Source organism: Schistocerca piceifrons, chromosome X, assembly GCF_021461385.2.
Source record: "Schistocerca piceifrons isolate TAMUIC-IGC-003096 chromosome X, iqSchPice1.1, whole genome shotgun sequence".
In the NCBI taxonomy this organism is placed as follows: domain Eukaryota; kingdom Metazoa; phylum Arthropoda; class Insecta; order Orthoptera; family Acrididae; genus Schistocerca; species Schistocerca piceifrons.
Window position 1 is genome coordinate 409,907,154 of NC_060149.1, and position 25,379 is coordinate 409,932,532.

Consider the following 25,379-nt stretch of genomic DNA (forward strand, 5'->3'; position numbering starts at 1 on the left):
CATAAATGTTGCGCAATACTTTAAAAATCAAGTAAATAACCCGAAACGTTTCTAGCATGTCAGAAGTAATACTAAATCAATATGTGTTGAATATCAGTTCAATAACTTTAACCATTTTCGAAATTTGGACGTTTTTCTGTAAAAATCATTGGCGCAACAGAAAAGAGCTAGAAACTTAAAAATTTATATTTAGATTCCTTTTGCATAATAATTTAGTAGAAACAGTATTCTGGATCTCACAAATTAAAATTTTACTTGAAATTCAGGATTTTCTGGTTTTTGTCTTAGAAATTGAGGAAGCAAGATAGATTAAGTAGACGAATAAGTAAGGCTAAGATGTTTAAATTTAAGTAGAAGGGAGATCCGCTATAATCATAAAGATGTGAGACGTTTCAGCTGAATAACTATAAAACTATAGCGATAGCGTATCTCCAAAGGGCAAGTTCAGAGCTCGTCTACTGCGTGTAGTATAATCAAATTAATTCTCCCGCCCAAAATATTTGACTTAGCCACGTCAGACTTTTATTATGATTACTTACCTGTGTGCTGAATGGACATTTAAATTGAGAGTTTCATCGGCCATCAGCAAAGGAAGCAATGATTTATTCGATAACTTAAAGTGGAGCATTACTAGCCCAGCGGCTAGTCGGGAGAGCAATTTTGATCAGGCGTTCCCTTAGTCGTCCGCACCGCAGCTTTATGTACAAGAACGCTGCATGAGAAAGGGAGGCCCCAGTTCTCTCCAGACGCAGAATAGCACGCCACCTGTGCCTGGAGTTGCGTCGCGTCGGTATCATTGCTATAAACAGCCTCGGATGTCGTAAGTTACTCAGGATATGCGTAACCATGAAATCGTTTTCGAGTGAAGTGTTAATTCTGGGATGCCTTTAATGATCTATCTTCAGTTTGCGTATATCATATTTTCACGTGCCGTCGCAGGACAGACATTCTACCATTATTTAGCGTGGCGTTTGATGAGCATTATCATCAAATTATGGCGAGCATTCACTTAAACATTTAGTTTGAACAGTTTTAGTTGCATCAGTGCATTAGACTCTGAACTGCTCTGGTAGTTGGATTGTGTCTATTCTTTTGGTCTGTGACTTTCAGAATATAGTGAACATTTTAGAGAAAATGGTTTTTGATTATGAATCCCAGACAGTCTCCTAATTCCTCAGAGCTATAAGCTGTAGCTATAAGTGTATTTCTCAGATGAAGTGGGCACTAGGAATTCTAATTACAGGCTTCACATTTTGCTAATCGCTTTCTGGTTGCCACTATTGTAGATAGAGAGCCAGTGTTGAGAACGGCAAAAGACAGCATAAATAATAGGATCATTTAACAACAATAATTCCACCCGCCGCCCCACATATGGCGCATCGGCCGGGAAATGCATCTTTTGTACATTACATTTAAAAACCAATTAATTCCACCCGCTGCCCCACATATGGTGCATCGGCCGGGAAACAAACTGAGTAAAAGTGAAAGTGATTTTTAAATATTCGGTTTTGGGAGTGAAATGTGACACACAACTGAGTAATAGAACAGTGATAGTGTTACGTGCGCATGTGGACGCGCAATTGGATTAACAACGCATCTGGATTGACGCAGCTGGCACTGAGTCTAGCGGCGCTGCCGGCATCGCGAGAAGCCAGTTTCGCCTCACCGCAGTCGTCCGCCGGAGCAACCGGAGCCGCGCCTGCAGTTGCGGGCCACGCAAACACACAGCAGCCGTCGAAGTGCCGTCTGCAGTTCAACGCGCCACGCCGCATCAGTAATCCTGGTACGCCGCGCCGGCAACACCATACGTCGTGCGGAAGGAACTAAGTTAAGTGAAAAGTTGTTAAAATTTTTACTAACCTGCACTAAAAAACTGTCGGCGATGGAACCACCAGAAGAAACTGATGTTAAACTTAAATCAGAACCTATGTCTGTTGAGGGAACTGTAAATCCAGACAATGGTTCAAGTGTAAATATGCATGAAAATAGTAATGTTAAAGTGAAATATGAAGTATTGTCTCCTGACAGTAGTGTGAAAATGGGCAATGATTCAATAATAGAGACCCCTGTAGTAAAGCAGAAATTAGAAATTGTTAAGTTATTGGATGATAGTTTATCTGATGAGTTAAAAACGAAACAGTCATCAGAGGTGGTAGAGTTTAAAAAGGATAAGTTAGATATGACTGATCGATCAGAAGTTTCATTTAGTTTTGATGATTCTGGTATTGGAGCTAGTTTTTCGTCACCTGAGTGTGATAAAAAGCCAGCTAGTGAGCAACCCAAAGATACTGGGGCTATTGATTTAAGTGTTATATTACAAGCAATAGCTACCAGCAATGCTGAATTAAAGTCTGAAATAACTGAGGTCAAAAGCAGTAATGCTGAATTAAAATATGAGATTGTGGCCAGCCAAACTAATTTTAATAAACGGTTTGAGGCAATGGACAATAAATTAGAATCCAGTAAAGCTGAATTAGAAACTTCCTTCAAGACTGGCTGCAATAAGTTGAAAGAGGATCTGGACAGTTTAAATAATAAAATTGATTACAACCATGAGGATATTAAGAAAAAGGTTGCTCCACAGTTATCTGAGATGTATAAAACAGTAAAATCCGAAGTTGCTGAGGTTCGCAAAGACTTTCAAATGGAAGATGCGAAGCTGGAGCACAAGTTAACAGAAAAGGTCGGGGCGGAATCTGAACTGTGCTCAGATAGGTTTAAATATGTTAATATAAAAGTAAACATATGTCAAGCAGAAGTAGATGCAATCAAAACTGATACTACTCATATTGTGCAAAGAGTAGATAATGTTGAAATGGGAGTAGAAAATATTAGTACTAACATTGCTAACATTGAGAGTAAAGTAGCTTCAGTAACTTCTGGTAATGGTAGTATACAACAAGTTGTAGCTGCAAACGCCGCATTTATCGGGTGTCGGCAGTTCTTGCGGTTCGATCCAGATAAAAATATCCACCTGCTAGATTTCAGGAACGATTTTGAAGATGTGATTCCACCAACGTGGTCTGAGCGAGAGAAAATCTCAGTTATTAGAAGCCATTTAGCAGGTGACGCCATGCGTTGGTCAGCTGATGTTATGTTGAAGTGTAAGACATTAGCGCAATTTAAAACAGCTTTCATTAATGAGTATTGGTCTAGTAATAAGCAAAATGAAGTGTTGAGAGAATTTTGGAGTGGGAAACGCTTCAATGTAGGCAAGGAATCTATTAAAGAGTTTGCCAGGTCATGGATCTCACGTTTGTCACATTTGGCCGAAAAGCTAAAACCTGAAATGATAACACTAGGTCTTGAAGTCAAACTGCCATGGTATTGGCAAACTAGAATTATATCTGCCCCTAGAGACAATCTGGATCGTTTGATTGAATATTTGGAACGTGTAGAGCGTGTGGCTGCCAATGAGGAGCAAGTGCGTAATTACAGAAATGGTAATAACGCTAGTAGTCATTTTAAGAAGGAGCAGAATGGCGATGTAAACATCAGAACAGTAGGTGATCGCCATCCTAAGAGAGATAGGAATTGTAGAAATAATTATCAGAACCAACAATGGCATCCAAATGATAGTAATTTTGTTCCGAACAAAATTATGCAGGTAAACAACAGTGCGGAAAGCAATGCTGTGCCAGTTAACTATAAGGGAAATAAAGGAAACAGTAGTAGGCTGAGGCAGGAAAACTAGTTCCCGTCTATGAGGACACTTGCGCCCACCAGGTGGTAATTTTTGCTGAGCCAGTAGTTACAGTAATTGGTAAGACAGATCAGAATACTCAAACTGAACATGTGGATGAAGGGTCGGTAGCATCTAAGGATACAGCAGAAATATTAGATCACTCACAGTATTTGATACATACCGTGTTAGAGACGTTTTCTAAGTGGGAAGAGAAAGAGAAGGCGCAGCAGTGTAACGGTAGGGAAGAGCTACAAAATACTGAATTGTCAGGTGAAGAAGCAGAAGAAATTCATGCTTATATTTACGATGAGGATGATGTGCTCTTATCTAAAGCGCCTGTGGAGGAAGTTGATACTGTACTAATAGATTTAGGACAGGAGGTAAGTGAGAATGTAGAGGGTAGCCTGTTGAGGGTCGATGAACCCAGTAACTGTGACCAGTTGTCACTTGATAAGGAACCCGACGATAATAGTTAAAGTGGTTTAGCTGTAACTAGTGTTATGCCCGGTCTGGAGGCGCAAAATCGCTCGGACTACAGTAATTTGGGTCATGTTCAGCAAACTAAATGTAATGAAGTCGTGCGGTGTTTCGATTTGAAATTAATAGACCGACTGGAAAAGGCAGCTGAAAATGTAATTCAGGAAACTCCTACACACCTTGACATAAATATAATGAAGACAGATGTCGATCACTTTAGTTGGAGACAAATCCAAAAGGAACTATTGGATGAGTTTGAGGAACCACCTGTACAACCTAGAATAAGCCACCCTACAATAATAGTGAATATGTTGGGTATTAATGTACGTCGTCTCTTAGACAGTGGAAGTGAGGTGAGTGCGATATCTCAGTCCTTCTTTGATGCATTACCTGGCAAAGACAAGCTTACAGTAATGAGAGTATCTGGACTAAGAATAATTGGTGCTACTGGCAAAGTGTCAAAAACAGTAAAGCAAGAAGCTTTGCTGCCCTTTAACATTAATGATAATTTAATTGATCATTCATGCTTAATTTAAATAATCTCAGTATTAAGGTTATAATTGGCATAGATTTCTTGTCAAAATATCAGAGTGTTGTTGACTTTGAAAGAAGCCAGTTAAAAATGGTCTGGCCGATAACCGGAGTAATTACGGTACCTTTTATTGATAAACATGTAGTAAGTAATGATGAAACTTGAGAGCTGCCTATACGAGTTCTGAAAAATAGGAGATATTGGGACGAAGGTGTTAATCTTAGTAAAAGTAAGCTAAACACAGACGAAAAGAAGTTAAGGGCTAGGGCAAACGTTAGGAAAAGAACATTAGAAAGAAAGAAGCGCCATGACGCAAAAGCTGTACCCACTAGTTTTGAAATAGGTCAGTTAGTCCTTGGCAAAACCAAGGCAAAATCAAAGAAAATAAATGCAGCAACAAAGAAATTCATGTTCGTATACCAAGGACCTTTCAGGATCATAGGAAAACCACATGCCAATGCATATAGGCTAGAGTACCCTAAAACAAAAAAGCTATTAGGTCTCAGGAACGTGATCGACATAAAGAAGTTCATAGGTAGTGAATGAATTCTGTAGAGAGGAGGTTGTTCTGTAACCTCTACACAGTGTGGAAGCTGTGCAGTCCCAGCTGTGTGAGATCTTCTTTCACATTTCAGATCTCACTCTCTCTTCAGCTTTCCTATCCACCTAAAATTTTGACCTCTTCTTTCCAACACATTAAGTTTTCCGTTATGGTTATGAAGCCAATAATAGAATAATGAATTCTGTAGGGAGGAGGTTGTTCTGTAAACTCTACACAGTGTGGCAGCTGTGCAGTCCCAGCTGTGTGAGATCTTCTTTCCTTTTCAGGTCTCACTCACTCTTCATCTTTCCTATCCACCAAAATTTCGGCTCTTACTCTCAAATACTAAAATCTTCCAGAATGACTATCAAGCCAGAATTAAGCTAATGAATTCTGTAGGGAGGAGGTTGTTCTGTAACCTCTACACAGTGTGACAGCTGTGCAGTCCCAGCTGTGTGAGATCTTCTTTCCTTTTTAGGTCTCACTCATTCTTCATCTTTCCTATCCACCAAAGTTTCGACTCCTTCTTTTCAATACAAAAATTTTCCGTCATGGCTATCAAGCCATGAGTTCTGTAACCATTCTATCCACCGATTAGTGAAGAAAATACCTACTGTGACAAACCTAACTGTGACATAAACAACAGAGAAGTATGATGTAATTAAGATACAAATGTATTTGAGTAACAAGTATGTATAGAACCCTGGTAATATTGTAAGTACAAAGTGTTGTTTTATTGGAAATGGTCCCGCAATAATATTTAAAAAAGATATACAAATTCATGTACAAGCAGGATCTGAAGTGGTAGTGAAACCTATTGTATGCTGCAGAGCTAAGAGATTGCTTAGTGTTATGAAAAATATGCATATAAGTTGTAAGAATGAACTCACCTTGTGTAGCAAGGAATGGCAGTGTAATAGAATTGAACAGTGTTTGTGGTTGAGACGTGAAGGACACGTCTTTGAAATATTTATAAGGTTGGAGCTCGCCGTTATTTGGTGTAGTGTGTGACAGGACACACCTACATGTATTGAGGTTATGAGTTGGAGGCGTGAATGCGACCATAGGTACCTTTATGTTAGATGAGACAGAGCAGCTCATGGTGTCCTATAGGTTTAAGGAATTTAGCATTACGCTCGTCCATAATCACTTAATGCACTTTAGTGGTAGGTCGAGAGAGACTACCTGTGGTTTCAGCGTCCGATCGAGTGGAAATGGATTGCCACGTGAGCAAACCGATCAGCTGCAATACACTATAGATATGAAATAAATGTGCTATCCTATGCGTTAAATGTTAATACAGTGAGCGTTAAAGAAGTACATACACTAGCAACATAATTGAGTAACATTATGGCAGACGTGAAACATTATTTATAGCTCAGCATAAATACACTTCGATGAAGTAAGTACATAATTGCAGATGTGGAACTGACACAGCAGTAGAGGACCAATAAGTGGATTTAGTAGTCAACTAAACGTAGTGTGTTTTGAACACTCAGAACTGTACTATTACCACAAGTTACTCACATGTACAAAGAGGCTGAGAAGACAATTACTAATCAAATATACTCATGCTATCTCTAAGAATAAGGTAATCAAAGATGAGTCAGCTAAGTAAATAAAATACAAATGTATCAAGAATGTATTGAGCATTGGTTCAGTTTTCTGGCCCGGAAATAATAAATTGAGATTACATAGGATTCATGATTGTATGCCTTGAGCATAAATTTTCTCTAGTACGTGACTAACGGCGTTTTGAGCCATTTGTTTACCGATTTTATGACAGTTAAGTAACCGCGAGAGTAAAATTGAAAAAGTTCTGTTAGCTTTGTTCCAGTAACATATTGAAAGATAAAATGTATATATCGCCATTTCATTGTGACCCACACTTAGACATTAAGTGAACAGAGTCTGAGGTCCTCTTCTTGTTTGTTCTACAGGACAAACCAGATAATGGCAGCCTGGTAGCTGCGTGAAAGCACGGAGTGACTTGGACACAACTCACAGTGACCCCTCCCTTTCCCCATGTAATTTAGAGTGAACGTGAAGGACGCACACAATAGCAACTTCCCCTCCTCTACCCTTGTGAATGGAAGTGTAGAACGCCAGCCAAAGCGGCTACAACCACGTTTGTAAAAATGAAATTGTCATGATTTGTGAAATTTTCTTTCAGGTTTAGAAAAGACTGCTAAGATATAATTATCTGTTTACGTATCATGAATAACTGTGTTATTTTCTTTGAATTTGTGTATGTAGAAAATGTATTTAATGGATATAAGATTTTCATAATTTTACATATTTTATGTGTTTGTCTGTCTAAGGCAATATGTATGACAAAGTGTTTCATTAATTCTGCTTAAATTATAAGTGATAATGTTGCTTATTAAGCAGTGAACATGCCAGCAATTTAAATAATTGAAGTGGGTTATAAGTTTTCTTTTAATATTTCTATATGTTTACATTTAAATTTTAATTTTTCATAGGGAGTTAAGCTGTACTCTTGCTTCCCTTTTATAATTAATTTTTTTACTTCTTTTTCTTTTCCATTTATTAAAAAAAAATTAAGTAGAGGGTGATGTAGGGAAGCAGCCTACTCACGCCGTATAAAATTCACATCAGGCTTTACATTGTGTGCCAGCCTAGTCCGCTGTAACTAGCTCTGACGTCATAAATGTTGCGCAATACTTTAAAAATCAAGTAAATAACCTGAAACGTTTCTAGCATGTCAGAAGTAATACTAAATCAATATGTGTTGAATATCAGTTCAATAATTTTAACCATTTTCGAAATTTGGACGTTTTTCTGTAAAATCATTGGCGCAACAGAAAAGAGCTAGAAACTTAAAAATTTATATTTAGATTCCTTTTGCATAATAATTTAGTAGAAACAGTATTCTGGATCTCACAAATTAAAATTTTACTTGAAATTCAGGATTTCCTGGTTTTTGTCTTAGAAATTGAGGAAGCAAGATAGATTAAGTAGGCGAATGAGTAAGGCTAGGATGTTTAAATTTAAGTAGAAGGGAGATCCGCTATAATCATAAAGATGTGAGACGTTTCAGCTGAATAACTATAAAACTATAGCGATAGCGTATCTCCAAAGGGCAAGTTCAGAGCTCGTCTACTGCGTGTAGTATAATCAAATTAATTCTCTCGCCCAAAATATTTGACTTAGCCACGTCAGACTTTTATTATGATTACTTACCTGTGTGCTGTATCGACATTTAAATTGAGAGCTTCGTCGGCCATCAGCAAAGGAAACAATGATTTATTCGATAACTTAAAGTGGAGCATTACTAGCCCAGCGGCTAGTCGGGAGAGCAATTTTGATCAGGCGTTCCCTTAGCCGTCCGCACCGTGGCTTTATATACAAGAACGCTGCGCGAGAAAGGAAGGCCCTAGTTCTCTCCAGACGCTGAATAGCACGCCACCTGTGCCGGGAGTTGGGTCGCGTCGGTATCATTGCTATAAACAGCCTCGGATGCCGTAATAAGTTATTTGGGTTACGCGTAACCATGAAATCGTTTTCGAGTGAAGTGTTAATTCTGGGATGACTTTAATGATCTATCTTCAGTTTGCGTATGTCGTTTTTTCACGTGCCGTCGCGGGACAGACATTCTACCATTATTTAGCGTGGCGTTTGATGAGCATTATCATCAAATTACGGCGAGCATTCACTCAAACATTTAGTTTGAACAGTTTTAGTTGCATCAGCGCATTAGACTCTGAACTGCTCTGGTAGTTGGATTGTGTCTATTCTTTTGGTCTGTGTCTTTCAGAATATAGTGAACATTTTAGAGAAAATGGTTTTTGATTATGAATCCCAGACAATCTCCTGATTCCTCAGAGCTATAAGCTGTAGCTATAAGTGTATTTCTCAGATGAAGTGGGCACTAGGAATTCTAATTACAGGCTTCACGTTTTGCTAATCACTTTCTGGTTGCCAGTATTGTAGTTATAGAGCCAGTGTTGAGAACGGAAAAAGACAGCATAAATAATAGGATCATTTAACAACAATAATTCCACCCGCCGCCCCACATATGGTGCATCGGCCGGGAAATGCATCTTTTCTACACTCCTGGAAATTGAAATAAGAACACCGTGAATTCATTGTCCCAGGAAGGGGAAACTTTATTGACACATTCCTGGGGTCAGATACATCACATGATCACACTGACAGAACCACAGGCACATAGACACAGGCAACAGAGCATGCACAATGTCGGCACTAGTACAGTGTATATCCACCTTTCGCAGCAATGCAGGCTGCTATTCTCCCATGGAGACGATCGTAGAGATGCTGGATGTAGTCCTGTGGAACGGCTTGCCATGCCATTTCCACCTGGCGCTTCAGTTGGACCAGCGTTCGTGCTGGACGTGCAGACCGCGTGAGACGACGCTTCATCCAGTCCCAAACATGCTCAATGGGGGACAGATCCGGAGATCTTGCTGGCCAGGGTAGTTGACTTACACCTTCTAGAGCACGTTGGGTGGCACGGGATACATGCGGACGTGCATTGTCCTGTTGGAACAGCAAGTTCCCTTGCCGGTCTAGGAATGGTAGAACGATGGGTTCGATGACGGTTTGGATGTACCGTGCACTATTCAGTGTCCCCTCGACGATCACCAGTGGTGTACGGCCAATGTAGGAGATCGCTCCCCACACCATGATGCCGGGTGTTGGCCCTGTGTGCCTCGGTCGTATGCAGTCCTGATTGTGGCGCTCACCTGCACGGCGCGAAACACGCATACGACCATCATTGGCACCAAGGCAGAAGCGACTCTCATCGCTGAAGACCACACGTCTCCATTCGTACCTCCATTCACGCCTGTCGCGACACAACTGGAGGCGGGCTGCACGATGTTGGGGCGTGAGCGGAAGACGGCCTAACGGTGTGCGGGACCGTAGCCCAGCTTCATGGAGACGGTTGCGAATGGTCCTCGCCGATACCCCAGGAGCAACAGTGTCCCTAATTTGCTGGGAAGTGGCGGTGCGGTCCCCTACGGCACTGCGTAGGATCCTACGGTCTTGGCGTGCATCCGTGCGTCGCTGCGGTCCGGTCCCAGGTCGACGGGCACGTGCACCTTCCGCCGACCACTGGCGACAACATCGATGTACTGTGGAGACCTCACGCCCCACGTGTTGAGCAATTCGGCGGTACGTCCACCCGGCCTCCCGCATGCCCACTATACGCCCTCGCTCAAAGTCCGTCAACTGCACATACGGTTCACGTCCACGCTGTCGCGGCATGCTACCAGTGTTAAAGACTGCGATGGAGCTCCGTATGCCACGGCAAACTGGCTGACACTGACGGCGGCGGTGCACAAATGCTGCGCAGCTAGCGCCATTCGACGGCCAACACCGCGGTTCCTGGTGTGTCCGCTGTGCCGTGCGTGTGATCATTGCTTGTACAGCCCTCTCGCAGTGTCCGGAGCAAGTATGGTGGGTCTGACACACCGGTGTCAATGTGTTCTTTTTTCCATTTCCAGGAGTGTACATTACATTTAAAAACCAATTAATTCCACGCGCCGCCCCACAAAGTATCTGCGCCAGCAGACTAGAAATGCGGAAGACAATTCCGAAAAAATGTATTGAACTCACCAAAATGATACCATAATACAGTCTCCAAAGAACGACAGACTCGATCCTAACTGCGGATCTTCGCAAATAGAAAATAACGAATAATAATAGAAAAGACCTGTCTCTTCATGGGGAGAGACCGCAATGAAACAAGTCTACAATGTCAAGAAGTTTGTCGACTATACCAAGTCCATCCACAAGAGATCGTCTAGCTAGAAAAGGCGTCTGGCCATGGCTGCCGTGGTGACAGCTATGTCGACTGCACTTTGACGGCAGTGCGCCGCCCTATAAAGCCAGTTTGTCGGATGTATCTGCCGGAATTATTTCCGGTCACATGCCTTGCATATCAAAGTAGTTCTTGGGCTACTGCGACCTCTGGTCAAGATGTTCTGCAGACTCTGTGAACGGGCAATGGTCCCTGGAGGCCGTTGGCGGAGACCTGGTGCTGTGTTGTGTTGTGGCCGCCGGTAAATATTTGTGAGAGAACACAGTCGACGTAGGTTTTCCTGGTGATTATACTCCCTGTGATGCAGGCATCCCGTGTTGGTTTGACATGAAGTGGGATGCCGATGTAGTAAGCGCTGCGATATATGAAATGGGCGGCAACAGCAGTTACATTACATCGAAGTGTGGTGGGCTTGATGTCATACACTTAGCAACAGGACAACCATTTGCAGAGCTTGAAACTGACGGAATAAAAAGCGTAAATGATAGTACGTTTGGAAAAGCTGTAAACTTTGATGTTAAGTGGTATGCCTATGCAGCAGGCGCTACGATGTATGAAGTGGTCTGCAACAGCAGTTACATTACATCGAAGTGTGGTGGGCTTGATGTCGTACACTTAGCAACAGGACAACCATTTGTAGAGCTTGAAATTGACAGAATAAAAACCGTAAATGATAGTACGTTTGCAAAAGCTGTAAACTTTGATGTGAAGTGGTATGCCTATGCAGCAGGCGCTACAATGTATGAAGTGGTCTGCAACAGCAGTTACATTACATCGAAGTGTGGTGGGCTTGATGTCGTACACTTAGCAACAGGACAACCTTTTGTAGAGCTTGAAATTGACGGAATAAAAACCGTAAATGATAGTACGTTTGCAAAAGCTGTAAACTTTGATGTGAAGTGGTATGCCTATGCAGCAGGCGCTACGATGTATGAAGTGGTCGGCAACAGCAGTTATATTATATCGAAAAGTGGTGGGTTTGTTGTCATATACTCAGCAACAGAACAACCGTTTGCAGAGCTTGAAACTGACGGAATAACAACCTTAAATGGTAGTTCGTTTGCAAAAGCTGTAAACAACCTTAAATGGTAGTTCGTTTGCAAAAGCTGTAAACTTAAAGTTCTATACTGATATTCCACAAGAATGTGCTGCAGAGGAACTGGTAACTTACACCTAGGAGAATGTGGAGTGTTATAACAACAGTGTTATGCAGGATATAAGAGGAAAAATTGAACTTCCTGAATGCTCTCGTCTAGAAGAATTGCTAGAAGGAACATGACTAATGGTTAAAGCTATAAAAGAGGTAATTTACAGGAAAAAAATTTGATATATACTGGAATTCGAGAAGATACCTTCTTTGTACTTGTCAGATTCCTGAGTGGAGGATGAAATAGCTGATTCAAATGTGGATTTAAATTATGAGATAAAAATTAAGCTGGCTGTAATGAATAGTACACCAAACAAACATAAAAAAGAGTTTGTTTCTGTGTGTAAATGTATATTTAGAAACCAGTACAGATCTTGTTGTAGAGTATTTGCTTGTCTTTTTCACTAAGCCACCAAAAATCCTGATATGTTTCCTGTTTATAATGACCGAGGTGCATATATTTTGAATGGGGGAAGTGAGTAGTCAGCTGACCTTGAAAAGTAGCCGAAACTATGTAGCTGAAAGAATAGTGACCCCCATTTCTTACCTATATGAAGGGAGATGAAAATCTCCATCTGCATGTTTGGCGATGTTGGTTCACACACACACACGGGAAGTAGGCTCTTGAAAGAGACAGAGACAGGAAGCGAATCTGGAATTTTCCAGTCAACAGGATATTGCCACTGGATGCTTTGTTTGGAGCTGTGAGATCAAAGAAGGTCGATATCCAGTCTGTGGTCGGCAATATTTAGTATCCTGATCTGTAATTATGACCTTGGGCAGTTTTTGACCTATGTGTCTCCCGCAAACGGATTAAATAAGGAATATACATCAATATATTACTGACACTTATTTGAATTTCGTGTCATGAGATCCTTGCTCTCCAGCATGGACTGAGTCTTTTTCCTACCAATTTTTTCTGGGGAGGGTGGAAGGAAGAGGGCGAGGGGTGTGGGTATGGCATTCTCTGGTGGTGGCATTGTGCACTAGCTCAGTCCATAACTGCATGTCAAGGTGAGCACAAAAATGCCAACTTTCCAACAAGAAAACACCTCCTATCTGCATCAACATAATTATGTAATTAGGATGTATAGTTGCTGGATGTGAGCTTTTCCCACCAGACAAAGATATCCAAGCCCTGAAAACTGAACGTTATAAATAAACAGGATATCATCTGCTATGCAACTGGCACTGACTTCAATTTTGTTTCGTGAGATCCTTCCTCTCCAGCAGAGATGGAGCCCATTTCCCACCAGTTTCCAGATGGGGGAATATCAAAAGTGTGCTTATATCGGCAAGGGGATTTTCCAGAGGGATGGGGGAGGAGGAAGGAGAGGGGGAGGGGTGGGGTGTTTCTCATTATCCCCAGAGGGTCATAAATGAACCTTCAGGGTCTTATAAACCACTCAGACAAACAATAAGTTAAAGTCACAAATCAGTCAAGTTTGCCTCTCAATGTAATCTTGCCCCAGAATATATGTAACCTGTACTAACAAAATACATTGCTCCCCGCTTTTTCCCTCTACTAATAAACTAGTAGAGCATTTTTTTTTCTTTCTGTCTTTGAAGGCGGTAAACAATAACTCACATGATAATGAAATAATATTTATTGAAGAGGAACTCTGAAAAGCATCAAATATTGCTTGAACATTATAGTGGTTCTGCTAAATAAAGTGAAAGACTCAGCAGTAATTTATGTATGAGAATATTAGGTCTTAAACAGAGAAGTAAAGAACTTAGAAAAATAATTGTGGTGGATTCTTGTCAGATGAATCAAGGGAAACAACTCCACCTCCACATAGGTTGTCGTCTTCAACAAAAAACATTTATATTCTGATTATATTGGTATGCTAAATACATTCCAAGATGTATGACTGAATGATGGACTGCCGCTTGCGAACATAAGTTGTTGACATTGTTTAATTTTCTAATTTTCGTCAATCAGTGCACTTTACACTGCACATTAGATCACTGTTAGTGTTAATTTGATGTTTTGCAGCCGACTTTTGTGTATTTATTTGACTTTAATGTATGGTACAAAGATCGAACAAAGATTGTCAACTAACCAATAATTTATTTTAATAGTATCAATAAGCGCAAAGTGTGTATTTTAATAACAATTTGTATGTGGGCATAGTTAATTTGAAGATCCATTGCGCTTTTAGAGTGTGTTTTGAACTCGAAATCTTGCGTGTAATAAAATATTATTTTGCTGCAACGTTGGAATTTTCTAGATCTGTAACTATACTTCAGCACAACCTGCATGTTTTTGATAAATGTGCTCTAAGGGAAAAAAGAAGAAAACAAGTCAGTATCATGTTGGTTCACCTCTGACCGTTATGCAAGCTGTTATTCGGCTTTTGATTGATTAATAGAGTTGCTGGATGTCCTCCTGAGGGATATCGTGGAAAATTATTCCAAATTGGCAGGTTCGATCGTCAAAATCCCGGTCAGGTTGGAGAGCCCTGCCCATTATGCTCAAACGTTTTCAATGGAGGAGAGATTTGGCGACGTTTCTGGGCAAGATGGGATTCGGCAAGCAGAAAGACAAACAGTAGAAACTCTCGCCATGTGCGAGCGGGAATTATCTTGCTGAAATATAAGATGCAGAGCATCAAAACAGGGCATAGAATACCGTCGACATACCGCTGTGCTGTATGGGTGCCTTGGATGCCAACCAAAGGGGTTCCTGCTATTAAAGGAAATGGTACCAGGACTGAATTGTGGGTGACAGTCAGGCTGATATTCCACCACTGTCCAGGGCATTTGCAGAGACATTTTCGATGGTCATCAGGGCTCAGTTCGAAGCGGGACTCGCCACTGAAGACAATTCTACTCCATTCAATGAGATTCCAGGCTCAGATGCCCAGAGAAGACATGTCCACAGATGCCCCAGACAGCGTGGAATATCAACTTGGCTGTCACCTGCTATGTGGCCCAGCAACCAGGAGTGATTGTCTGGGGCGCCATTTCATTTCATTGCAGGACGCCTTTGGTTTCATCTGTGGCACCCTTACAGCTCACTGGCACGTCGACGAAACTGTGTGCCCAATTTTGTTGCCCATCATGGCAACCCTTTCTCGACTTATATTTCAACAAGACAATGTCCGCATGCAAACGGTGAGAGTTTCTACTGCTTGTCTTCGAGCTTGCCAAAACCTGCCTTGTCGAGCCAGGTCGTCAGATGTCTCCTCAGTTGAGAACGTTTGGTTTGTTGTGGGCAGGGCTCTCAAACCAGTTCGGGATTTTGACGATCTAACGCTCCAACTGGACGGAATTTGGTACGATATCCCTCAGGAGGAAGTCCAACAACTCTATCAATCAATGACAAGTCGAATAACTGCTTATATAAGTACTAGAGGTGGACCAATGAGTTATTGATTTATTGAATTTGTGAAGCACTTTTGTCTTGAGCAAATCATTAAATTTTTCTGAAATTGTAATCTTTGTTTGTCTTTACATGGACGTCACATACTTATTTCCGTCCCATTTGGATAATTCCTCCGTGGTACGCCGTTTTTTAGTGTAATTTTTGAAATATCGATTCTGTCTTGTTACACTATCGTCTTTTGTGATGTCACCATATTTGCTCGTGTTGTGTGGTGCAATCAAAGCTAAAATTCTTCTTGTGCGTTGCAAAAATATGCAGTTCAAGTGGAACATCGTACTAAAGAAAATCCTCTTCCATCCTTCCTTCCTTCCTTCCTATAATGGTGTTTCTGAGAGTGTGGAGGAGAAGGAGATTGGTGTTTAACAACGGAGTCGTTAGAGACGGAGCGCTAACTCGGATTGGGGAAGGATGGGGAATGAAATCGGCCGTGCCCATTCAAAGGAACCATCCTGACATTTACTTGAAGCGATTTAGGGAAATCATTGAATTCCTAAATCTGGATGGCTGGGCGCGGGTTTGAACTGTTGTCCTCTCAAATGCTAGTCGAGTGTGCTAACCACTGCGCCACTTCGCTCAGTGCTGCGAGGTGGGGTTTTCACATCATGTATTTTGATTATATGGTTGTGTTGCTCAGTAGTTGATTATAGGAAATGTACTTTTAGAAAGCCTTGGTAGCAGAGCTCCTACCGACAAATATTGCAGCCTGCATCGAAAGTTCGTTTTGTGCTTAACCTCTATTACTCCTACCTCAAAACCAAATAAAAACCAATATTAGGCTCTTAATAACATCAGTTATAAGTTCTCGTGATACCGTAGCTTCTTCCCCCGTAAAGTGGTGGTGAAACATTACTGAAAAACTTGTATAAATGTTTGATAATAACAGAATGTTCTGTGACGAAGTATCAGCTAGGAAGGTCAACATCCTTTACGCATTTACATACTATTGTAATACTTACAGGACAATTTTGATGTGGAAATATTTAATTTTGCATTCTAAATAATTACGTTCGCCGGCCGAAGTGGCCGTGCGGTTAAAGGCGCTGCAGTCTGGAACCGCAAGACCGCTACGGTCGCAGGTTCGAATCCTGCCTCGGGCATGGATGTTTGTGATGTCCGTAGGTTAGTTAGGTTTAACTATTTCTAAGTTCTAGGGGACTAATGACCTCAGCAGTTGAGTCCCATAGTGCTCAGAGCCATTTGAACCATTGTTTTTTAATTACGTTCTCCCAGTATTTCAGACTCCCTGCATGTTTGTGTATTTGCCTGCTTAGCATAGTATTTTAGCTAACACGTATTTTCTGCTTGGTCAGGTTAGTATCAATCGTTTAGGATAAATATTAAATGTCAACTGTCTGTTTAGTACGTTATTTATAATTATTTAAACATGAAAATACTACTGCGGTACGTATTTAATTTTTTTTCCTTTATTGTCATTTCCATTCCCCATCAGGGGTGGGCTGGCAGCAGCATAAGCGCTGCTCTTCAGCCAAGAGACATAAATAGACAGGAAGACATTTAAAAACAATATAAAGGAGATAACATGGCGGAATAATGAAACAAAAAAGGCGGAACAGAAACAAATAAGACATACAAAGCGGTGATTGTAAATTGGAGATAAAAATCTAAAAAAGTATGTTAGACAAAAAAATAACACTACATTAAAAGGCACTAGGCAAAGTACAGCCGGAATATAAGAGTTCGTAGAACGAATAAGACAGCCACATGACGGGTGGCATAGCAAGGAACTGTCATGGACAATAAACAGGTCGAGCACACAATTAAAACCCACATCACTAGATGACACTGTAGAATGGCACCAAAACGCAACACTAATGTAGCACACTGATACAGAATAGAAACCTGGGAGGATCTGCAGGGGGGGGGGGGGGGTCAAGGGAAATGGGAAGAAGGGGAAGGAGCTTACTTTAGAGTTCACAATCTGGTATTAGACACCAAATTGATGGCTATGTGTGAGTGTAGAAAATAACATTGAGATACTTCGTGTCAACATTGCTCATTTTTGCGCTGCTGACGTATTTTTTGCAGACATTTTAAACGTTGACTTAATACTGTGAAACTTGACAAGGAACATAGAACAGCTGAAATGTAGAAAATAATTAAGTTGTAGCTCGTTGTGCATTACATAGAGTGTGGTTCACAGATCGGAGATTGAACGCTGCCAAGCAACAGGAGTACAAAGCAGCAGACGAGTTAATTTCGCATATTGAAGTTTTGTGGAATAGTATTTGAAATAATACTTATCTTTAGCAACTACATATTTTTATTTCGTTAATTACACTGCATAGGCGCACATCAGTTTTAAATTATTTATAGTGAGAATATTTTATATCCGTTCTTACATTCCACAGTGAATGCTATGAAGGGTGAATCACCCTAAACGTGTACCCCCCGCCTTTCGTACCCCCCTCCCCCCGACCGCCTTTCGTTTTTTCCTCTCCTCCCCCCTTTTTTCTTCCCCCTCCTCTGTCGAGGTCACCCCTCCCATCTGCCCTTGCCTGCGGAGTGTCATCTTCGTGCCGGCCTTTTAGTGCAGTGTTCCTAGTGATTGTTAAGTGTTGTGTGTCTTTCTGAAGTGTTGCAAACGGACATCATGCTGTCGCAGGGTGTGATTTTTTTTATATGTCTCTTGCGAACAGAATCCAGACTGTCGCCGTGTTTTTTAATTGTCTGTCTACTTTTTCCCTACCTGCTTCCTTTGTATTTTATTATCATCGCCCACCATCAGTTTTATGTTTTAACTTTCCACAATTTTCCGCCAATTTACATACTACATCACCTTTTTATCGCCTGTTTTTATTGTTTTCTTATCTTCTTAGGTTCAAAAAATTCTGTAGGCTGAAGAGCGGCGTACTAAGCTGCTGCCAGCCCACCCCCTTTGGGGGGAATTGAAATCCAATAAAGGAAAAAAAAGAAAAAGTGTACTGCAAGGCTCCCTCTCCTCCCCCTCCCCTCACCTCAGTGGCTTCCACCCTCCTACACCCCCTCCCTCTCCCGTGCTCCCCTTCAGTGTCTCTGTACTCCCTCCTGCCTTGTCTTCCCTCTTCATCTCCCACCCTCTCCGTCTCCTGCCTCTTGCTGCGTCCCCTGCCCCCCTTTTTCCTCTTCTACCAGCCCCCCATCCCCTTCCCTCTTTCTTCTCTCCTCTCGGACCTACAGTCCCTCAGCAGGTTCCTACCAACGGTTTTTGTTCTTTGTGAGTGCTCCATCGTTCCCAGTGGTTTTGATTTTTGTCTCCCTCTGTGTGATTTTTATACTGAGGTGGACTTTTAACTTATGTTTGACTCCTGTGATTTTAAGTGCACAACAAATTGCCAGCTGTGTTCTTTTAACTCTATGTCAACTTTTTAACTGTTTTCCTTGTGCATGTCCCCGTATTAGTGTATATTTTAACTCCCATCATCTCCATTTGCTATGTCCCCTTTTATCACCCTCTTTTTTTTTGTAAGTCTTCCCTTTTCATGCATGTTGTAAATCCGTTTGGCTGAAGAGTGGTGGACTGTGCCACTACCAGCCCTCCCCTGCCCATGGGACAGGGGAATAGAATTACAATAAAAAAAAGAGAAACGTTTACCACAAATATTGTGGAAATGGAAAGTGCTATTGATGTGTTGTTTCCACAGATTGGATTAGTAGTCAGGATCTCGTATTGTTAGACAATCGACATATTATAATAATGATTAGAAAGAATATTTTTTGTGCAAACATACACTTTCTTAAACTGAACAATGCCTACTTGAAAAACTGAAACTAGGGTAAATTATAAAATCAGTTGCGTTTGTTGCAGGATTCTAGTGCGAGTCGTTTACGAGATATCATGTTTTGAACAGTTCCCACATCGACACTTGTACAATACCTGTGGTAGCACACACTAAAGGACAAAAGTGATTACACTAGTTATGTGGATTCTGACCAGTAACGAGACAATTAACCATCACAGGTTGTGTTCAAAATGACCACTGTCAGCTGCAATACTCGTTTCCTGTCTGGTATGTAATGACAGCTGCACACATGCTAGCATTTCAGCGGAGATGTCCGAGAAAGCTGCTCGTAATCTGTCGTTGCATGTCATTGGGTTTGGTTAGAATGTCCTTGTAGACAGCGCGTTTCAGCTTTCCGGACAGAAAAGAGTCTACTGGCGTCAAAGTTGGGAAACAGGCCTGCCATACAGGTCCTTTGCGTCCAATCCAACTATTTGGAAACAATTTATGAAGGCTTGCTGTAGTACTTGGTGCACTATGGCCTGGACAGCCATCATTTTCTTACCACAGGTTCCTCCTAGTCTGCAGAGGAACGTATTCTAGAAACCATGGAAGATGGTCTGTTAGGAGGCTGCTATACTTGTGGGCGTTCAGTGTTCCGTCTATGAAAAAACGGGCCTATGAGCTGATGGTTCACTATCCCACACCACAAGTTGACACGCTTATGTTCCACCTAACGAAGCTTAGGGGAAGTGTCAACAGGCTAGTAGTGCATGTTTCGGATGGCCATGATTGGTAAATGTGGTTACTTCACTAAATAAGTACATGATACATCTGGAGTAGCCTCTCTTAATGCCCTTGTACAGAAGTTAACACAATGCTCATAATCGTTCCCATGCAGCTTTTGATGGAGACAGATTTCATAGGGATGGAACCAATGTCAATGGAGACCGCGAAGACACTTGCCTGACTCACTGCGACTGTGCGGGAGCTAACGTGCGGATCAGCTGCAACAGCAGCAAGAAAAATAATTTCGTCCTGTTCTGTCGTCGCTTCTTTCCTTTTGTTACGTTGTGTAGGTGTTACACTACCACTTTCACGCAACTTGTTAGAAAGGATGATAAATAATTGCTGAGATGGTTGACGTCAGGCCGCGCGGAGTTGCCGTGCGGTTTGAGGCGCCATGTCACGGATTGCGCGGCCCCTCTCGCCGGAGGTTCGAGTCCTTCCTCGGGCATGGGTGTGTGTGTGTGTGTTGTTCTTAGCATAAGTTAGTTTAAGTAGTGTGTAAGTCTAGGGACCGATGACCTCCGTAGTTTGGTCCCTTAGGAATTCACACACATTCGAACACATTCAGTTGACGTCTACTGCGAAATCTTACCGCATACACCGTACAAGAACGAACTTCATTCTTCCTACACTCTCCATACACGATAAGCATGTCTGCTTATACCATTGATAAATACCATTGTCCACTTATGACCTACTGCTTGGACTATCACACACTGACTGACTAGCAGGTTTGCAGTAGATTCAAGAAACACACAAGCTCACTGTAAGCAAACATAACAACATCGTACCAAGCAACTATGCAGGGTGAAAGGCACAGACACGTGAAGGTCTGGCAACTTTGCACAATACTATACCTCGCAAACGGCTCGCACTAGGATCCTGCAACAAACACCATTTTACCCTAAATTTAGTTTGTTATAGTGTCAATAGGCATTGTTCCATTTAAAAATGTTTATGTTTGCACAAAAATACACTTTCTAAGTATTATTGCAAGCTGTTTAATGGCTAACAATACGAGCCCCTGAGGAGTCTGTGACAACAGCACATCAATAACTTCCCATTTTCGCAATATTTGAGGTGCAATATGGCCACCCCTGTATAGCAGGGGTGGCCACAGGGAATTGACTTGCGAACCGCATGCAGCTCTTTTCTCAGTGTAGCGTGGCACTTGAAATAAAATATATAGATAAAGTATAAAAATAATAAAATTTTAAAAAACATGAGAATACTAGACAATAGTACAAAGCCGCTTCCACGCCGATGCACCTCGCCGCGCACAAACGCACGGCGCATAGCAGCGCTGAACGGTGGAGATTGGAGCGGAGTTTTAGTGGGAACGCAACAGTGTTCCAGTGTGTGTGTGCGCTCGTGTTATTAAAAATGGAAAACGAGAAACGCAGTCCAAACAGTGCCGCGCACAAACCAACTATTTCCTTTGATGTATCGACACTGCACTGGACTTCGTCGCTGCGCAGAGCGGCGCGGTTTGCCGTGCACACCTGACCACCCGCTCTCCACCGAACCTCTTTTGTTGGTTTTGCGCAGCGCAGCGCCGCCGCTGTGGACACGGCTTAACACAAAAGGTACTCCCTGCTCAAACTCACAAATGTGCAACCTTCTTGTTGGTGTGACAATGATACGCTGAAACAGTAAGTAACCGGTCACATTCGTAGCTAATAACGACCTTACTTTCTCCGTGCAGTGACATTGTTTAAGTAAACTTGCTAGTATAGCTGGTGCCTTATCAGTAATACTGTTACCTGACAAGTGTAAATACCGAGAAGAGAGCAGAGTTCTTAATACAAGCAGGCAAAGGCATGAGCAATTCCTTTTCGTAGAGGTGAACGGTACACCAACGAGTCTTTTGTATCGAATGACATTGTCACAGTACAAGGCCAGTAATCTCAAACGTCGTTATGTCACTACCCACAGTGGTCTAAGGAAAGACTCATCTTGGTTCTCAGTTAAGGAAAGTTAAATTGTCGTCTTCAAAGGAAAAATTCCAAGGATAGGGCAGGATTACGACCGGTGTTTTCCGTGGAAGCAGAGTTAACAACCGAAGCTGGCATCGCCTTGGCTTTTAATATTGCAAAATCAAAGAAACCACACACAGAGGGGGCGTTTGTAAAGATCATAATACCTAAATTTTTTTCTATTTTATACCCCAAAAATAAGAAATTACAACTGGTTGACCAAATGCTCGCTTCTAAATATACAATAAGAAGAGGGGATACTCTGCTATTAGTGACCATATTGTAAGTAACCTGAAGAAAAAAAAATATAAGTGAGAGCTTAGCAGTGAGTCTGGCTTTGGATGAGTCTACAGATCTCCAAGATAAACCACAATTTGCCATATTTGTAAGACAACTATCAGATGACTTGGAGGTGGTAGAAGAGCTCTTAGATCTTGTTATCTTGAAGGATACTACCTGAGTCTGTGATATTAAAGAAGACCTGGATGCTGTTTTAGTGGAATATTCAGTGCCTACTGGGACGATTCAGTACTGCTACCGATGGTGCAATGTATGACAGGTAAAAGCTAAGGCCTTGTGGGGCGAATGAACTCGCCCAGCGCTTTTGACCACCGTATCCTGCGCGGACTCTACCTTTCGGCATTTGAGTAGTTCGCAATTTTTAGCATCACCTGCATAACATGTAGATACTGTGAATATTTAGATGTTAAATTATCCCTATGAATAATACTGTGGACAAATAAGAATTCAGGGAATGCTGACAATTTATTCCCTGAATTCCTATTTGTGCACTGTATTATTCATGCGGTACCTTTAGCTCCTACATATTCTCAGTATCTACATGTTATGCAGGTGATGCTAAAAACGGCGAACTACTCAAATGCCAAAAGGTAATGTCCGCGCAGGATACGGTGGCCGATGAACACTGACCAGTTTTCGACCAAAGCGCTGGACGAGTTCATTCGCTTGTACGGAAGGGAAGACCGACACTTACCTGCTACCTTTTCGCCAGTCGCCGATGGCAGAATCGAGGTGCACACCCTTGAATCTTTCTCAAACGATTTTACAGAAACTGCTCGGTAAAAATATTTCATTTCTGCTTATTTGTAGCTTTATACGCTGAAGAGCCAAAGAAACTGGTACATCTGCTTAATGTCGTGTAGGGCCCCCGCGAGCAAGCAGGAGTGCCGCAACACGACGTGGCGTGGACTCGGACTAACGTCTGAAGCAATGCTGGAGGGTATTGACTCCATGAATCCTGCAGGGCTGTCTATAATCCATGAGAGTTCGAAGGGGTGGAGATCTCTTCTGAACAGCACGTTGCAAAACATCCCAGATATGCTCAATAATGTTCGTGTCTGGGTAGTCTGGTGGCCAGCGGAAGTGTTTAAACTCATAAGAGTGTTCCTCGACGTACTCTGTAGCAATTATGGGCGTATGGGGTGTGGCATTGTCCTGCTGGAATTGTTCACGTCCGTAGGAAATCACAATGGACATGAATGGATGCAGGTGATCAGACAGGATGCTTACGTACGTGTCAGAGTCGTATCTAGATTCCAACTGTACACGCCCCACACCATTACAAAGCCTCCACCAGCTTGAACAGTCCCCTGCTCACATGCAGGGTCCATGGGTCATGGGGCTGTCTCCGTACCCGTCCACGTCCATCGGCTCGATACAATTTGAAACGAGACTCTTCCGACCAGGCAACATGTTTCCAGTCATCGACGGTCCAATGTCGGTGTTGACGGGCCCAAGCGAGGCGTAAAGCTTTGCGCCGTACAGTCATCAAGCGTACACGAGTGGACCTTCGGCTCCGAAAGCCCATATCGATGATGTTTGTTGAACGGTTCGCACGCTGACACTTGTTGACGGCCCAGTACTGAAATCTGCAGCAATTTGCGGAACGGTTGCACCTCTGTCGCACTGAACGATTCTCTTCAGTCGTCGTTGGTCCCGTTCTTGCAGGATCTTTTTCCGGCCGCAGCGATGTCGTAGATTTGATGTTTTGCTGGATTCCTGATATTTGCATTACACTCCTGAAATGGTCGCACGGGAAAATTTCCACTTTATCGCTACCTCTAAGATGCTGTGTCCCATCGGTCATTCGCCGACTATACCACCACGTTCAAACTCACATAAATCTTGATAACCTGCCATTGTAACAGCAGTAACCGATCTAACAACTGCGCCAGGCACTTATTGTCTTATACAGGCGTTGCCGACAGCAGCGTCGTGTTCTGCCTGTTTACATATCTCTGTATTTGAATATGCATGCGTATGTCAGTTTTTTTGTCGCTTCAGTGTATGTCAAGTTCATTACGGTATGTCCATTTCGTTAATGGTCATAGTTATTGTGATATTTACGTGGAAGTGAGACAGAGAGCGAAATTCGAAGAAGTCTGCAATGGAAAATAAAGGTCGCATTAATTTTGTGCTTGGTACATATTATATAATACGTTGCTGTGTATAAAATTTAGCTGACATATTGAATTTTTCTTTAGACATGGCTGGAGGTCTCTATCTGTCACCAGTCTCAAGGAATTGATTTGACATAGCACACTCATTTGCGATCGTGCCACACCAGCCAGAGTGAAATTTCCACAACGTTCCTCATATTTCATAAACGGTTTGAGACATCGAAATAAGATTTTGGCAAATGATAGCACACAAAGAGGTGAATAGTTTGCCGTTTAGTTAGTATGCAGAACCTCATTATCTAGTGTTATTCCACTAACTACAGACTTTTTCGATGAAAGAATGAAATTTTTGGGGGCCATCGATAGCTGGTGAAACGAGAAATGCTATGGGTTTAGTAAGAACAGAAGGGAAGTCATTACACATTTATTTTGTACCGATGATCTGCTTTCTCATGAGCTATTAATCGTACTTTTCCTCGGTTCCTCACATAATAAACTTAATGAACCACTGTTTCAGAATTCCCTCGCAATTGTGTGTGCACAACGTGTTAGTGAGGTGAGACTGTGTAGGAAAAAGAAGCTAATTTTAGTATGGCAACAAGAGAATGTGTAGTTTTTACTCAAAATTCTCGTGGTTAACACGACAGGCGAAAATAAATCGCTGCATTTTCTGTAGAATTCTTTTTAGATACTAACCAAAGCAGAGGTGAGAGATCTTTTTCAATGCTCATCGTGCAAGTGTGGGAGTGGAGGAGGCCCCACTTAATTTCTACAAAAAATATGAGTATTGGCTTCAGTTCAGAACGGCACTGCCATTCAGCGTTCGGCATTCCCCTACAGCGCCTGCACACAGCCCCACCAATACCGCTCTCCCCCACAGATGCCTTGCTGTCTGC